Here is a 14574-nt window from a genome sequence, read left to right as displayed (position 1 = left end):
GTGGGGGGTGGGATCCAGCTCCTTCTTTACTGGGTAAATAGAAGGCCTCTAATTGGTAGCAAAGGCAAAGTAAGAGGAGACTAAGGGGGGATATGATAGAGGTCTATAAAATCATGAGCGCTGTGGAGAAAGTGAATAAGGAAAAATTATTTACTTGTTCCCATAATATAAGAACTAGGGGCCACCAAATGAAATTAATGGGCAGCAGGTTTAAAACAAATAAAAGGAAGCTTTTCTTCACACAGTGCACAGTCAACCCATGGAACTCCTTGCCTGAGGAGGCTGTGAAGGCTAGGACTATAACAGGGTTTAAAAGAGAACTAGATACATTCATAGAGGTTAAGTCCATAAATGGCTATTAGCCAGGATGGGTAAGGAATGGTATCCCTAGCCTCTGTTTGTCAGAGGGTGGAGATGGGTAGCAGAGGAGAGATCATTACCTGCTAGGTTCATTCCCTCTGGAATTGGCCACTGTCGGTAGACAGGATACTGGGCTGGATGGACCTTTGGTCTGACCCACTATGGCCGTTCTTATTTATTTTATTTGAAACACCCTCTAATTGTGTTGCCTGAGCTCATTGGATGGAAGAAGGGTGTCTCTTGTGGTTAAGTCTCAAACGTGCCATTAGCAGACCTGACATTTATTTCTGGATGTATCAGTGACTTTCTCTGTGGCCTTGGGCAAATTGATTTGGCCAGAAATTTCAAAAATGGCCACTAATTTAGAGTGTGCAACTTGAGACCACTTCAGATTGGTAGGTATTATTAACCTCCCCCTGCCCCACTGTATGTGAACTTTTGAAACTGGTCACAGCAGACTTTAGCTCCATTCACTCTCGATGGAACAAACTCTGTTTACACCATTGGGCCATGAACATGTCTAACAATTAAAGGTGCCAGCAAAAGAGCATATGGCAACTATCAAGATTCAGAACCTGAAAATGCCTTCTGACCTGGAGGGAATGTCTTCTCCAGTATTTGCTCCAATCCTGTTTCCCTTAAGGCTGATCAACTGTTTGGGTGGTGTTAAGCCAGGCTCTGAGGGCCTGGACAAAATGCCATTGAAGCCAGTGGATGGATGTCCCTGATCATTGTGCGTTAACACTTGTGTGTATCCCCATACATATTATTCCTTTACACAGCCATTAAAGACATGGTTCCGGACCCTGCCATGCATTAGTTGCATGTAAGAAGTTGAGTCCTTCTGGTATCTGTCATGTGACTATTTTCCATATCTGGGTATAGGAAGAGGAGGGTAGGGTACGGAACAGTGGTTGCTGAAGAAAGGCTATCAGATTCCAGGGACTGACTGAGCAAAGGCCTAAATTTGGTCCATAAATCATAGGTTAGAGAGGTGCAGAACTCTAAATCATCACTGAATAAAGCCAGACAAAATGCAAGTGAAAACACAATGAATCTCAATGAAAAGACATTCAGTGAAGTCCAGATCTCTGTGAGGACTACTCACAGTATGTGATAGCTTTTATGCAAAAGGCAGCTATCCAAAACAGATGGCCAGATTCTCTACTGATATAAATCCACAGAGCTCCATTGAAGTCAGTGGGCTACACTGATTTACTCCTGCTGAGGATCTGGCCCAGAGTCTTAGTCAGAACAGCATACTCTATACCAAGAAAAATGATTAGAGAACATAATGCCACCAAATAGATACTGTGCTGATTTGCATGATAAACAACTTATCATAAATATTTAAAATCCATTATAACTTTTTATTTATTCTTAAATACAGTATGATAATTTGGGGATGCTAAAATCATTCAGTCCACTTATTTGCATAATTGCCGGAGTGCAGTTTGGTAAAAGTTTTGATTCAAGACATTTATAAGTGATTGTATGTTCACTTATTATTAAAAATAAGACAATGCAAAATGCATTACAATAACCATCACCGATAAGAGAAAAGGAGGATTACAGTTGAGGGGGAAGAAATCTTTCCATAAATTAACAGTGTCTACTGGGTGCTAAAACTTCAGAATAATCTCAGTAAATGGTGAGCTGGATGTGCTGGAGGAATGAATAGAGCAACATTGATTAAAATATTAACTTGTGTTTAACTGTAACTGGCAGCAATTCAGTAATAATTATTCTTCCTAAAGATGGAAATAAAAATGTCAGTTAGTATCTGTGATGGGTGTTCACAGGGGTTAAAAGCAGCCTAGGGAGGCTGTGCAGGGAGCAACCAATCAGAGAGAGGCTGCACAAAGCAGCCAATCCAAGTCCAGCAGACTCACATAAAAGGAAGCTGCAAGGCAGAGCAGGGTCAGTTGCTGCAGGGAGCCCCAAGAGAGAGGACTGTGTTCCTATCTGGCTGCAGGAAGGTAGCACCTTGGACAGAGCAGTTGCTGGCAGGAACTGTGGGACACAAGAGAGAGCACCTGGCTGGCTGCTGGGACATGCTGGTTGGAGGTCCTGAGAAGAGGGCAAAGAAGGTGCTGGGGCCATGGGGAAATGGCCCAGGGAATTGAAGGAGCACTGGTGGAGAAGTTAAGGAGAGGGCAGCAGGAGGCCCAGAGTAGTGGGTGGGCCTGGGTCCCCCTTACTCACTACTGGGGAAGTGGCCAGACTATAGAACTGGGAGATACTTCTCCCCACAGGATGAAGAAAATACAGATGATGGCACGGCCGGAGGGCTGAGTAGTGAAGGACACTGCGGTTCCTGGACTGAGGCGGGTCTGCAAGCGGAGACGAAGGTGAAAGAGGGGACATGCCAGCTGAGAGAACTAATCTGGCAGGCAGGAGGTGCTGCTTTGGTGAGTGAACTCCATCACAGTATTTTTTCAGGTGTCTTTTCTCTAAATGTTGCAGCTTTTCCAACATAATTTACATGCTCAGCATATCCCATAAGTCCCATCCTGCCATTGTTCTGTAATGAACCGCAGCTGCATGTAGTACCTACAGATTTCATGGTTGTCAAAGAGAACAAACCTGAGACCTTCAATTCCAAAAGCACTAGGGCCTACCTACCATTTGAGCTAAAGGAGTTAGTTGCCATTAGTTGCTGGATGACAGGCTTTATCATGGCTCGGCCAGTCACTAGAGGACCATGCATGCAGTAAAGCCAGTGTAATGTAATTCCACATACAGAACTCCCAATGAAGCAGAGCGCAAATAAAACCAGGCCATAAAAGTTCAGATCAGTTTCTGTCTCTGTCCTTTCCTGAAGCTTGGGAGAGGGTGCTCAGATCCAATCTTCTGCTTCCCCACTTTATAGGCCTACAACCCAACCTTGCTCTTCTTGTAGTAAATGTAGGTTCTGCCACAGACTTCACTGAAAACAAGATTGGGCCCATCAGAGCGCTTAGACTGCTCACAGCTGGTACTCTAATTCAGGCCCAACTCAGTTTTGAAGTCATTGGGTGTGTGTTATATGTCAATCAATGGCTCAGAATTTTACAGCATATAAAAGAGAAGAAGGAGAGAGGAAACCGTTTGAATGCCAGTTTCTATTCACTTAAGAATTTTAATTATGAAAATCTCCACTTTTCCAGAATCAACTTGCCACCAAAACCACATCATGCTATGGCACAGACACTTATGAAGACACAGATCTGAGAGAGGCTGCTATATGTCAAAAACCACATCAGGAGAGGTAAACAATGAGTTTCTGAAAAGTACAAAACATCCCCAGGGAAAAATCTCATGGAGAAGTGCAAAAATCAAGTAGATGGCCATTACATCTCAGATAAAGATTTGGTGAATTTCCCCTCATGAAATATTTTTTTTCTGTGGTGACTCAGGGGGAGGGTTAGCACAAATCACCATTTTTGTACAAAAATTTGCTGGGGTAGCAACAATCTTTGAAAATTTTCTTCAGTTGGGATGAGAGAAGGTGGTGGAGATAAGAGTGGAAATACTCATAACTTATACAGAGATGCTCACACACACACATTTATTGTGGTGGAAGAGAGAGGAGGAGGAGGGGTGTAGGAAGAGGAAGGTGTGGATGCAGCTGGTGGTGGAGGACTCAAGGACAGAAAGTCCAGAGTTTGAGGATACTTCATCTTGGATGAGTGAGTGTGAAGCTGGTTAGACTATAGCAATGTGGCTGCACCACAAGGATGCACTCAGTCCTGAACCTGACCACACAACTAACCCCCTGGTCCACTTACAGTTGCATGCATCTAAAACACAGGGGCAGTTAGATGTCCCATCTTGGACCCTCGTTTAATAAAGCACATAAACATGTGCCTAAAGTTGTGTATTCCTGTTAAGAAAAGGTTTTAAGTGTGTGTCTCTGGGATTTAAACATGTATATTTTAAGGGGGAGGGATAGCTCAGTGGTTTGAGCATTGGCCTGCTAAAACCAGCATTGTGAGTTCAGCCCTTGAAGGGGCTACTTAGGGATCTGGGGAAAAATCAGTACTTGGTCCTGCTAGTGAAGGCAGGGGGCTGGACTCAATGACCTTTCAGGGTCCCTTCTAGTTCTGTGAGATAGGTATATATCTCTATATATTTTAAATTCTTTGCTGAATCGGGGCAGACTTTCAAACGTATTTAGTAGAGCTGATCAAGAGCTTTGAGCTGAAGAGTTTTCCATGAAAAGTGCTGTTTGTCAACATTAAGTGCCCATTAAAAACAGATAGGTACTAATTTCCAGTGAAATCAATGGGAGTTACGTGTCTATGCACTTCTGAAAACCCCACTAATTCCCCGTGATTTCAATTAGGGACCTATGTATTGTTGGGTATGTGTGGTTTTGTTTTGTTTTTTAAATCCCAATAGGTGCCTATCTGTATCTTAGGTACCTAAATACCTTTTAAAAATTGGCCCTTAGTCCATAACCAAACATTTCCCGCTCTTTCACAGATAACCAAAGCATTACTAAAGGCTTGTCTACACTTAGTGAAGACACTACGTATCCTGACGGCAGAGCTTCTCCCATCAGCTTAGGTACTCCACCCCCCGAAAAGTGGGAGCTGTGTCTACAGGAGAAGTCCTCCCATCAACATCAGCACTGTCTGCACCAAGAGTTCAGTTGATATAACTGCATCACTCAGGGGTGTGGATTTTCCACATCCCTGAGCGATGTAGTTATACCAACATACGTTTGTAGTGTAGGTCAGGGCTTAGAATGTAAACTCTTTGGGGGAGAAGACTGTAGTGGGTTTTTTCTTCTTATGTTTTTGTACAGTGCCTAGCGCAAAGGGGTCCTGCTCCATGATTGTGAGGCCCCTATGTGCTGCCACAATATACATAATTCTTTATAATAATAATTCTGAGCATGACCTGCAAAGGTTGCACAGAGAGACTATAGATGAGCAAAAGAAAACTGCAGTTGTCTTATGTGGCTATAGAAATGTTGACCTAGTCATAAAATGAAAGATAAAAGAGGGCATTTCAAAGCAGTATTTAAAAACACCTGAAAATTGTTCAGACTCGTCACTGATATGAAAGGGGCAGCTGTGTAATCCCAGGGGGGGCTGCCATTTTAATAATAACTGCAACAGGAAACACAGCTTGATAACCTCTGTATCAGTAACAGGAAATGCAGCTTGATAATGTCTATCAGGACAGAAAGATAGGAGCCTGCTGTTCTATGAGCATTCAGAAGTGCAGCCTGCTGTTCACAGCTGGTGGCTCCAAAGAGTATGGGCCTGTCCTGACAGACATCCCCAAGATGGCAATATGGCTGCTTCATGTTTAATTATTAGTCACAGTTTTTAATGGATAAGAACCATTTTAAGAAGTGATTTATTCATTCAGGCAGGTCTTATTCCCCTGCACTTTTCCTTTAACAAAACTGTGCCAGGCGGGAGCAACAGCAGATTATCCAACCTTCACCCCAGCAGGGAAGGACGGACATTTCAGTGAGCAAAGCAAGCCTCATTCCAACACCATATAAAAGTATAAAACAATGGAACCAAGAGGCATAATAGGGCCATTGCCACTTGCCATAACAGGGGGCAGCCAAGTGCATCTGATGCTCAGCTGCATTAGAGTGAGATGGGGTAATATTTAGATTCACAGGAATCAGTACTGTTCCGCTGCTTAGCTCTGGCTCCACACTGAAATCCTACTTTCCTCCTATTTCCAGAATAGTGAACCCCAAATGGTTTTTTTGGATTGCTTTTTTGTTTTGTTTTTTAAATCAGGAGTCAAGATTCCAAATGGTCAGTGTGGCTTAAGAATTGTAAGATATTTTTTTAATCTTAGAAAGAATACAAAATGTATTTGGCTTGTGGCTTTTTAAGCCTTCAGATGGCACTTGAGTAACATTTTCATTCTTCACTCTCCAACTATAAAAGCTAGAAACTTATCATGTTTTTTAATGAAAGCTGAGATTCTCCAATATTCAGAAAATTCCAGCAATTTTGGGGCCTTAAGAAAAACAGCATTTATTGTGAGACTTGCAATATCTATTTTAGGTACTTGTATCACTCCCATTACCATAGTATTTGAGCACCGAAAACATCTCTAATGTGTTTGTCTTCTCAAAACCCCTGTGAGGCAGGGAAGACGTTTGTTTTTGTTTACAGATGGAGAATTGAGGCAAAGGGAAGCTAAGCCCAAGATCCACAAAGATATAGGTGCCTAAATAGCAGGTATAAGTCCCTAAAGCCCAACCCCAGGCATCCACCAAACTCCTGCCCAGCTGCCACGTTGGTCAGCACCTAAGATTTTACAGTCGGTTTCCTAGGTGTCTCTGTTCCTGCCTCTGGGCATGTTCACTCTACAAACCCAGGCACCTATTTCCTACTTGAGTCTTTGCACGAATCGTGAGCTGGGGGAAGACAGGCACTCACCCACCTAATTCACATGTATGCCCTCAGCCAGTAGGTGTGCTCAGAAGCTGCCTAACACCACACAAAGTAGCTGGGGCAGGGAGGACTCCCTTATAAGCTGTAGTCCAATGGTTAGGGCTCTCACACAGGATGTGGGAGACCCTCCATTTAAGTCCCCCCTCTCTGCCCAGTGAGGAGAAGGGATTTGAACAGGGATCTGCCACTTCTCAAGTGAATCCTCTAACCACTGGACCATTCTGATGTGGGGCTCCCTCAATCCTCCCCGCTGAAACTGTTCCAATTTAATTAAATATTTATGGGGCCAGAGTTAGAAGGACTCTGTAGCCCAGTAGTTAAGGCACTCACTGAGCGACCGCAAATCCCAACGCAGCTCCTTTTCCCTCATCAAGCGGAGGGGGGGGGACTTGAACCAGTGATCTCACATGTCTGGGTGAATGCTCAAACCACTGGGCTATAGGTTATAGGAGAAGGCCTCTTGGTTGCTTTGTGTAGACCTCAGTGGCCACTGAGCATGCTTCCCAGCTTGGGCCCCACATGTGCGCTGGGCAGAGGAGCACCTATCGTCCCCCGGTTCATGGATTATTTTAGAGAGAGGGGCGGGGCTTAGCATAGACCCCTCTTCTTGGCATCTCCCATTGGCTAAACTAGATGGCTCCCCACCTAGCATGCTGCTTTTGTGGATCACATTCCAAGGTGCCTCTCTCTCCCCATTCATTGGATAGGGAACTTTGGTGCCTAACTCAGTCTTTCTGGGTCACAATGGTTTCCTCTAAGCACCTAAAAGTTAGGCACCATGATGCTCAGCATCACAACACCTAAGTCCCTTTGTGCATCTGGGCCTTGGTGACATGCCCAAGGTCACACGGGAAGGCCGTGTCAGAGCAGGAACATGCCCCTCTATGGATCTGGCTCCTACGCTGCTGCCCTGACTACTGACTGGACCATACTCCCTCCATTAAAATAGCAATAGCTGACAACATGCTTCTACAACTACAAGTGAAATAGTTTTTTTTTTAATGCAAAGCCCAATTTTCCTGTAGCAAATTGACATATAACCATGTGCAGTAAAGCAGCATCTCCATAGCAAAATGATATAAAATCAAGCCACTGTTTCCCCCACTCTTCTCTTGGGGAAGAACGGCTCTAGTTTACAGCTGGGGTTCCATGGGAACCCTACTGGCAGAGGCTCCCCAGGACAAGTGATGAATCAATGCAGCTTCTAGCTAGCTTAGGCCCACTTTTTCCTGGGCTGTTACTCCCCAGTTTTGGGCTGTGCCAGCTCCCACCAACAGAGCTGGCAAGAAGGGGGCTGCATGAATCTTCACCCTCCTCACTTCAGATAGGTTTATTGAATTTTTAAAAAGACCTTCAGTTTCCAGGGCTATTATTCCAGTACCTTCCATTGGCCTTAAATGCCCTTTTCCCCCTCAGAAACATATATTGTAGGTAGAGAACCGACAGCTACCTGAGGATTCATAAACCTAACATTACAAACTTTTTTTACAAGCATCGGGTTTTTCCATTGCTAAACTACTTACTGCTCTTACTCTTTTAAGTTTTTAACTACAAAAATATTCCTTCTGGTTGTAAGATATTATATTTGTATTGTCTGCTTACTGCAGCGTCGATCAGATCCAATCTTTGGCCAGAATGATCAATGGGAGCTACCTTATGCTTTCCACTTCTTCATTCTCCCCAGAGCCAACTGGTTGACTTCTCCAGTCTCTCCAATGACACACACATGCATGGCTATTCTGCTGCAAGAATAATTCATTTAACTGAACTTGATTTATTATTATTTATTTATGTCTCGCTTTACAAGTCCTGAATTATTCCCATGTTAAGACAGACTCCTGAAATTCAGTCTGAGGTGGTTGCATACTATGTTAAGCACCTCAGTTCAACCTATGAGCTACCCTAATTAGAGGCAAATAAAAGGAATTTACTGAGGCAAAATTGTGAGTATTTTAGCTACGATAAATGCCAGAGTAGTTTCATAAAGGAAAAAAAAACGTCCTTAGATGCAAACAATTGGGACTTTGACTAGTCATCCAGTAACTGTCTAACCACAACTTTAGTGCTGTAAGCTTTCTGAACAATGACTGCCTTCTGCTTCTGTGGAAAAATAATGGGCCTCTGAGATGCTAGGTTTTTTTTTTTAACTTGCTAATAATCCAATTTAATGATGATGAGACCACATCCATCAGATTCAGGCTGCAGTAGATGCACAATAATCAGCTAAAAAGTCATGTCAGGTTTATAGGATTTCACAACCCACTGTGGTGAGCTGCAATAAGGAGAGGGGGACTCACTGAACCTCAATGAAGGAGTTAACTCCAGCTCAGTTTTCCCCTTCCCTTCCAGAGATGCTCAGGAGAAGTTTTCTAAATTATCTGTTTGCCATACAAGGCCAAAGCTGTGTACAAGCCTTTCCAAAGGCAGTGTTCTATACCCGGTGCTGTAGAGCCCCTAATCTGGGCAGTTTATTTTCTGACTATTAATTTATTTTATTTCCTTGTTATAAATGCAAACCCAAGAACAGACTCTGCTGACTTTGCAGCTGTATTTTTTCCACTCTGCTAAGTCATCCTATCTGTTCACATGTGAGGTAAGAGGATATGGTTGTGCGAGTTGGGTATTGACTTATGGCACTAATGCTTTATGATTATTAGTCAGCTAGACGTTTATTTGCTGCAGACATCTCCTGACTTCGGTTAGAATTACCAAGAAGATTCCATGCTAAGTCGTGATGAGGTAAATTTCTGTTTGCCCTGAGCAAAGCAGTCAGGACTTCTTTGTTTAGCAGCAAGAAAGCTGTTGTTGTTTGAGAAAACTCTTTATTCTTGGATTTTTCAGTGAACGGTCTTTCTAATTGGAAAATATGTACAAGGCATTTTTAGAACTGAAAAATCCACATTGCAAATTTTGATGCATAGTTTCAGTGGAAGTGTGAATTTGTAAAAATGTGCCTTCCTCCGTGTGAAAGATTCAAATGCACTTTCGGTCAGTGTGGAGACAGATTTGATCACTGGACAAATGCTCTATTCTGCCTTCACTACTCAATGCAGTGAGGCTCTGACTAAATCCTTCTAAACGATGGCAAAAAAATCTTTCACACTTCTGAAGGATCAAAGTTGGTATATTACTGCCATTACAAGAATAACAATTTTCAGTGAATTAGTGGGCATGTGAGGAGTGGAAAACCTGCCTTAGATTTAAAAAACAAAAATACAATATACAATTAAACCTGTCAATCAATTACCAAAGCCACCAACAAAAATGAATTGCCTAGCAGAGGTGGCCTTCAACTAAAAGTTGTGGTGTATGTGCCTATATATTGGAAGTTGTCATGGTCTAGTTTCCTGTATACTGGAGCTTTAAATGTAAGAAAGCTCAATCTGTCCAACTGAGCCCTCTAATTTGGAGAGCAGTTTCTTTATGATAGCCATTACAGAGTGACCCAGATTCATTGTACTAGCTCATGGATAGTCTCCATTTTGTTCTTTCATGTTTTGCTCTTTTCCCTAAAACAAAGTCATTCAGTGCATGATGGCCTTTGTGTGAGGAAAAACATATTCATGAAATAACAAAAACATATTGTCAATCCAGGGAGCTATTTAAACAGTTAGGTTTTACTAACTAGAGATGGACCTTAATGTCATGGAACAATGTTTAAAATAAAAAGAGAGAGAGAAAGAACTGACACTGAAGAAGGAACTCTGTTTTGGAGTAAAGAGAACAGCAGCATCCCCAAAGCTGCTTTTGCTTCTGCCTGACTTCTTGCTACAGGTTTAGAAAAATGATGATACAGATCTCTGCACTGCATGCGTCTGTCCCTCTTGGGGAGTAAAAGGGGATGAGCTGTAGGTAGGGCCACGATCCCCTGTCCTCTACATATGGATTGCACACTCAGCCTGTGTCCATGAAGTAGCCCCAGGAGAGTTGGTCTGAATGAAGCACAATTCTCCCCAGTGGCCCTCCTGGGAAACAGGCAGCATGGTTTTCTGTAAATGGGCACAGAGCCTTCATATTACACACCTTATAAATACAGAAGCTTCCACTCTCTTCTAAAGCGTCTTTAAAATTAACGGCTTCCTCCTGAACACAAGGGCCAAGTGCACAGAACTTGTTCTGTATAGAAACAGCAAATGAAGAAAACACTTTTTAAGGGAGAGAGGGAGACTGTCTTGTTTTAACTCATGGTATTTATGAACCTTGCTAAGCTGAGTAGCTGTCCTCTAAACAACAAATGATTATAGATGTATCACTTAACCCAGCCAAACAGCATCTTGTCTTATAGTCGTTGACACGCTCAGCCTATTCCACCACCATTCTGGGTCCAATATTACAACCACAGTAATTAGCAGAAACCATGAATTTTTTCCTCAGAGGAGATGCAACTTGGGGGAAAGACAAATGAGAAGGCAAATATAACATGAAATCTGTGCTTTTGAGCCAATATATTAGCAAATCTCTGACCAGCAAGGGTACAGCAGCAGCCAGGTTTGACAGAATGAGAGCTGAAGAGAGAGCAGCTCATTTTGGGGAAAGAATGAGCTTTCTCTGCATGCAAAGCTGTTAGAATGATTGAAGTGTGACTTAAATGGGGTTAAAGTCTTCAATTATTATCCATGTGCAATATAGGCCTGCTCCTGTAATCCTCACTCACATGAATAGCCCCTTGAGCCACGTCTGTGTGATCAGACCGCTAGTAACACACACTTCATGAAAGCTGAAAGGATTGGTGAGTTGAAGAATAACATAAAGCTTTTAAAATATCCAAATTCAGTCAGCAAAGCTTTCTGGGCTAATTCTTTTAGCCTGGCAATCATGAGGCCACTTCTGGAATGCTGAACTATAGTGTATAACTTGCTTTGTCATTAATATTAGTTGTGGTAATTATATAGGTGACATAAATGTTTTTCTCTTGGGGAAGACCATATGACAAGTAAGTGACCTGTCCTAGGAATGCCATCAGACTATTCCAGAAGGTGACCAGAGATGGATGGATAACTTATCTGGCAAATATTCCCCTTTACTTATTTTGGAGGAAATATGATTTTTTTTCTAAAGAGTTATTGAACAAATATGCTTATGAATTATCCTCCTTTTTCACAGATTTATAGAGTCAGAGCCTACTCTGGGGTAAATCAATGTAGTTCCCATGTTGATATCTGATTCACACTACCTGATGATCTGTCTTGTAGATTTTTAAGGCCAGAAGGGACGGTCAGAATCATCTAGTCTCGTGTCCTATATAACACTGACCATGGAATTTTATCCAGTAATTATTGTAACAGAGAGCAAAAACAGTTCTGTAGATAGGCATATAATTTGCTTAATATGGATATATTTAAAACCAAAACTCAGTATATTTAGATTCTAGGATTGTCACTCTGAAGCCTAGAATGTCTGAGTCAGTGTGACTGACAGCTCTTTTTTGTTCAGAATATCACCAGGTTAATCATCACAGGGATTTGTTACCATCCAATTTTTAAGTTCTCAGCCATTTTGCATTTTGGCTTTATGAATTACAGCCACAGTAAGTCAACTATCTTTGCCATGCTGAGAGTTCTAAACCATTATGATATCAGAGGCAACTCAGCCAATCACCACCTTTACTCTACAGCTAATTTGCAGGAATCAGTTTCATTGGTTTATGAACAACACTGTACAGATGGTGCATTCCTTGGCCCTACTGTCACACCGATGTGACAACACAGTCTCTCAGCTACTAGTAGTTTTATATAAACAAATTGAGCAGGATTCCCCTAGCTCTAATAGTGACACGCATTGCTAACCAAAAAAACCCTTTTCTTGACTTTATGAAACATGCATCTGGCCTCATTACAAGTACTTACTTTTGGATATAAGTAGTGGTTTTGCCATACTACATCCTATTCACTGATCCAACCATAAATACTGCATGCAAAAGTAAGGTATCTCTGTCTTTCAGTAAACTATATATCATCTTGACCTGTAGATAATTCAGTTACAACATTAGTTTGGAAATATGGTAGAACTGCAGGTGCACACAAAGGAGACTGTTTTCAGCTTCTCTGCATCACAGTGCACACAAAGGAGACTGTCCCTATTAAATGGAATATTTCCTTTGTTTGTGTGAAGTTTCTGAGAGAACTATAGTGGAAAGGCAAATAAATTAAAACCTGAGAAGCACTGGGTGCAATTCTCCTCCCAATTACTCCAATTTACAACAGATGAACTTACACCAGAGTAAGTGAAGAATCAGGTTCCTGGTCCAGGGCTCTCCTTTTAAAACTGTCACCTATGCTGACACCAGCATCATCCCTCTAGAGGCAGTAGCAGATGACCAGGGCCTGTAGGCTTGCTTCCCAATAGAGGAGAAATCAATGATGTGGAGTGTGTGTCTACGGTTTTACTCCTGAAATGAGATGGTCAAGTAGTTTGCAGGGCAATCCCATTTTCCATGAATGTCAACCACAAGAATGTACTCTAAACGGGGCCCAAAGCAGAGAACAAACTCTCCTTGCTAATCACACAACTCCATGTCTCCCAAAGCTCCATCGCTACCAAAAAACCTCACGCAACCCAGAACTAACATAGCATATCTTCCCAAGAGTCAAAATTCGCTTGCACACTAAGAAAAAGAACTTGGAAGATGGTGTAATAGTGCCACCTGGTGACACTGCCATAACAATACTTATGGGGTGTAACTCTATTGACTTTGGTAAAGTTACTCCTGATTTACACCAATAAAATTGAGGCACATTAGACCTATTGTTTTGTACTACTATAGGCAAAATGATGAGTTGGCAACATATCAAAGTGTTCAGTTCTGAAGGAGGATTTGGAAGATACTGTAAATAATATGAAATATTAATCATAAACTCTTTCCAAAGGTATCGTAGTGGGAAGTGTTTAAATCCCTGCAAAATTATATCTTTTGAATGATGTTTCTTTTGGCATTTTAAACTACTCATAAAAGGTTGGGTTTTTTTTAAGCATTGCACTAAATTTTATTCCCTAGTAATCATGGTAGTATGCTGCTGCTGGAGATAAGTCATTGTGAAAATAGTGCAAGCATCAGCATGTGGAGGTTAGTCAAATATAAAATATGTGTGTGGGAGGAAAGCAGAAAGATTATCTCAGTCTCTTACCTGAATTCGGAGTGAGTTACATGTTGGGGGAGAAAACTCAGGCTGGATAGAAACTCTTAGCAGCTGTTACTGAGATAACAATTACAGTATAATCAGAGAGGAGTTTTATGTGCATTTTTGAATGTATTCCTCTAGGATACAACTGCATAGATGATGATTCCACTGCAATTATTTTTATTAGAATAGGTTTTTTTACTCTTTATTTTCAAAATGAAGTTTGTTTAATATAGTCTTCTTCTCTTCAGGACTGTTGACTGCAAATGATGGACGTTGACTGTCATGATGCACCCTGACCTTTGACTTGGCACGTATAACAGTCCATGACAATTTGATTGGAGGCATAATTGTCTATTAGGTGGTGCAGACTGCCGTGCTAGGGGATTGTGCTTAATTACATCTCTCTCAGCCTTAAATAAAACATCAGCCTCAAAGTTCTGAAGGCTAAACTCATGATGTTCTAAAACAGTGGTGGGCAACATGCAACCCGTGGGCTGTACATGGCCCATCAGGGTAATCCACTGGCGGGCCGCCAGACAGTTTGTCTACTTTTGCACAGCCTCCCAGAGCTCCCAGTGGCTGCGGTTCACCATTCCTGGCCACTGGGAGCTGCGGGAAGCAGCGGGGGGCCACAGGGACTTGCTGGCCGCCGCTCCCCACAGCTCCCATTGGCT

The 14574-nt window shown here is 42.2% G+C and overlaps 1 long non-coding RNA gene across 2 annotated transcripts in view; it reads right to left on the bottom strand.

Annotated features, from left to right (window-relative positions):
- LOC120407677 overlaps positions 1–13161 on the bottom strand; it is a 67684-nt gene extending 54523 nt beyond the window's left edge. For both annotated transcript variants that reach the window (XR_005600182.1, XR_005600183.1), the window contains exons 1-2: positions 12993–13161; positions 10803–10895 (exon numbers count right to left, since the gene is read on the bottom strand). This is a non-coding gene — a long non-coding RNA (uncharacterized LOC120407677). The remainder of the gene's footprint in view (positions 1–10802; positions 10896–12992) is intronic.
- Between the last annotated feature and the right edge of the window lie 1413 nt (positions 13162–14574).

This window comes from Mauremys reevesii, linkage group 6, assembly GCF_016161935.1.
Source record: "Mauremys reevesii isolate NIE-2019 linkage group 6, ASM1616193v1, whole genome shotgun sequence".
NCBI classification, from domain to species: domain Eukaryota; kingdom Metazoa; phylum Chordata; order Testudines; family Geoemydidae; genus Mauremys; species Mauremys reevesii.
The sequence above is the reverse complement of the archived record's forward strand: the minus strand, read 5'-3'. Positions and strand labels throughout refer to the sequence as shown.